At 58.8% G+C, this 3619-nt stretch overlaps 1 long non-coding RNA gene across 1 annotated transcript; it reads left to right on the top strand.

Annotated features, from left to right (window-relative positions):
* The first annotated feature begins 931 nt into the window (after positions 1 to 931).
* LOC120390605 lies at positions 932 to 2616 on the top strand. Its single transcript, XR_005591092.1, has 4 exons — positions 932 to 1029; positions 1410 to 1449; positions 1747 to 1853; positions 2600 to 2616. It is a non-coding gene; the product is annotated as an uncharacterized LOC120390605 (long non-coding RNA).
* The last annotated feature ends 1003 nt before the right edge of the window (positions 2617 to 3619 follow it).

Raw genomic sequence — 3619 nt, forward strand, 5'->3', positions numbered from 1 at the left:
ATGGTTTGGGGTTTTTTCCCCTCAATTGGAAAGCTCCACTTTTCATAGAAATGTCAAAAACCAAAATATTTCAATTGAAAATGGCCTGAAGAGAGTTGTACTTTGGGTGCCTCGTGCTGCCATTCTTTTCTGTGGGCTGGGATCTTTAGTGGGACTGTATCTCCCATGATGCAGCTATGCTGCAGTCCCTTCCCCCACCAAGAGGGGAGCTGGTGGTGCATCATGGGAGATATAGTCCAGACAGACACCTTGGCCTGGAGTGGAGAATGAGGGTACAAGGCTCTGGAACTACATCTCCCATGATGCACCTGGCTATGAAGTCCTGTGAGGCACCCCTCCCATCACCAAAGGGGAGATATTGGTGCATCATGGGAGATGTAATCCAGCTGGACAGCACAGCCTATAGAGGAGGCTGGGGGTGCTGGGATGGGAGGGCTTCATGTCTGAGCATCAGGTCTGCTGTCTCCAAAGCCATGGGTTCAAATCCTGCTAGCTTCACATTGCTCCTGCAGCAGATCAGCGGAACTGACTGAGGTTGATGCAGTGTGGGGAGGATACGATCCCATGCTGCAGCTCCCAAGACTCAGCCTTTGCCCTAGTGATTTGCTCTCAATTCCCTTTCTGCCAGCTGTTGTGTTAGGACCTACATCCTTCCTTCACCCTAGAGGTGTCCACACCTTACTGCTTGGGGAGCTGCCCCACCCCAGAAGTGGCTGCATCTAAGCACCAGGTGAGACATCCCCATGCGGTGCTGCTATTGGCTGTTACCCAAATGCCCTGTCCCAGATATGGCTGCATCTTAGCACCACGTGTCATGCTCCATCCCCAGGCAGCCTCACTATGTGCTTGTTACCCAGCTGCCACCCATCAGCAAAAGGTTTTTAAAAGTCTGTTACAGGTTTGATCCAATCACCCTCCTTTCTTCTTTCTAGTCATCCCACCTGATTGGACTCCCACGCACATCATAGGACCTACAGTTGTTCTTGTCCTGTTACTGCTGGTGGGGCTGGTCGGCATCACAGCTTGGAGGTATTTGTGCTTTGGCAAACCGGTCAAATCACCGTTTCTGATCACTGGCAATCCCCAGCTCCTCCCACCTGGCTTTGCCGGAGAACCCCGCGCAACCCAGGACTGAAAATTGCTGAGCCAATCCAGATGCACGGAAACCTAGTTGTGGGGAGGCGATTGAATGGTGGTGGTTGGGTCCCACACAGATACCTGACACCCGCAAGGGGCCTGGGAAGGGCTGGGTGGCCTCCTGGTGAAATGGCTGGGCTGGTCGTCAGGAGAGCAGGGGTCGAGCCCAGGCAGGAGGTTCTGTTTTGTGGGAGCCTTTGTCCTGTTCCTTCCCCCCCGAACCGAAGCAGATGATGTTTTGCCTCTGAGCTGTTGGTCTCCTTTCTTTGCAGTAAGATGCGGCGCAAACGCCAGGGAATGAGCAGCAATGCGGTAAGTGCGTCTATGGGGCTGGGAGCCAGGACTCCTGGGTTCAACCCCCAGCTCTGCTGCTGAGTCACTGCCTGACTTTAGATGAGCTCTGTCCCTCAGTTTCCCCCTCCATAGACTATTATTATAAAATTCCCACCCCTGCCACCCCCTACCTGTGCAGGACAGAAGGTCTTTCCAATCCCCTGGGTAGTTTATCGGGGAGGAGGGGGGGCTCTATGTGCATTCCCCTTTGTTATTACACATCACCGAGCAGTCCCAGAGCAGTGGCTCGCGGCCTCACTTCTCCCTGCCTTGCAGCACCAGCCGGGCCCGGGGGAGACCCCGATGTCTGAACGCATCTACGAGAACGCCCAGGACTATGGCCTGGGGAAGCCAACCCGCCTGGCCCCACCCGGGCCCCCCAGGTAACAGCAGGGCCTGGCTGGGAGCTACTGTGCAGGGGCTGCGTGTGGGGCGGTGCCCACGCGTTAGGAGAATGTCGCCAACAGGAGCTTAATATGCTTCCTGCTGGGGGGCGGGGGGGTGTGTGTGTGGTGCCCCCTGCTGGAGGGATGAGCCCTGTTCGGGGCGGGGGCTGGATCGGAGTCCACACTCCCTAGACAGGGGTCCACAAACCTTTTCTGTCACAGCCTCCCTGACCCATAATGGAATCTGTTCGCACCCCACCCCTGTCCACTGCCGGGACTGGGGCCAGAGCCACGGTCGGGAGCTGGGGTCAAGGCTGGGGCTGGCTGGGGCTCCCTCCCTGCCCCCCATGGGAGCTGGCCCTGCTGTGCTGCCCCAAAAGTTCCCCCAGGCCCTCCCAGGGTGCTGCGCCCCACAGTTTGGGGACCACTGCTCTACAAGGGAAAGGCCCTGTGCCCCCTTCCCTGTCCTGCCCCCGAGCCAGCGAGTGCCCCGCTCTGGGGCTGGATTGGAGCCAGTGCCCCCTGGAGGGGAAAGGCCCCATTCCCCAAATCCATGACTCATGTCTGGTCTGGGGAGCTTTAGCCCAGGGGTCCCCCCCAGCCACTGACCCACAGGGGTTCTGCGCTGTCGACCGACACAGCCTGTCCAATCCCCAGCCACGGCGCTGCAGCCAACCCAGCGCTAGCAACCAAATGCCCTTGTGCCATCCCCACCCCCCTAATGTTCTCTCCTTCCATGGCAGCGCGACCACCGAGCTGCACCCGGGGTCTCCGGATGGCACCGGGCAATCCCACATCTACAGCCAGCCGATGGACATGGGCAAAGTACCGCAGGTGAGCGACTCATTCCTCTGTGTACACGGGGCCCAGGACTCCTGGGTTCTATTCCTGGCTCGAGGAGGGGAGTGGGGTCTAGTGGGTTAGAACCGGGGGAGGGGGACAGAGGCTGGGAGCCAGGACTCCTGGGTTCTATCCCAGCTCTGCCCCCTGTGAGATCAGCTCTCAGGGGCAGCGAGATCAGGCTGGGCTGGGTGCTCTGGGTCAGGGGGAGCACAGCTGCTGGGCAGGGGAGGGGAGGGGGCATCGCCCAGCAGCTGGAGGGCACAGAGGTGGGTGGGAGGCTGAGTGACGGGGCTGGGGGGTGACATGCAGAGGAGAGCGCCCTGGAGGGAGGGCTCTGTATCGCCTGGGGCAGCGGGACAAGCTCTGGGCAGCTGGCGTTTGCAGAAATATTTCATCCACTGGCTGGGACAGGGAATGGGGCCTGGGGCCTTTCCCCTGTAGGGGGCACCAGCTCTGATCCAACTGCTGGTGACTCAGTAGCAGCATTGCCTTGAGCTGATGGAGTGGCTCCATTAGACGGCAGGAGTAGCAGAGCTGTTATCCCCAGGGGGGAGCTAAAGGAGTTGCTCCATTAGCCAGCAGCGGTGGTAGGGCTGTTATCCTCCCTGCGTATCTCCCACTACGGAGGTGATGGCCTTAGCCGGTGTGTTTCTGTCGACATAAGGGGTCGCCAGAATGCCAGGCGCTGTGATGATCATCAAGGCTAAAATTGTGGGGGTGGGGGTTGTTTTTAGGAGACAGTGTTGCCTAGTGGATAGACCAGTGGCCTGAAACACAGGACACCTGGGTCCTCTTTCTGGCTCTTCCACCTGCCTGCTGGGTGACTTTGGCTAAGTGACTTCCCTGCCTGGTGCCTCATTTTCCCCAGCCATGCCTTGAGCTGTGCTGACGTCAAGTTCCCCATCAAAGCCAGGCATTGT

The sequence above is a fragment of the Mauremys reevesii genome, linkage group 24 (assembly GCF_016161935.1).
Source record: "Mauremys reevesii isolate NIE-2019 linkage group 24, ASM1616193v1, whole genome shotgun sequence".
NCBI lineage: Eukaryota > Metazoa > Chordata > Testudines > Geoemydidae > Mauremys > Mauremys reevesii.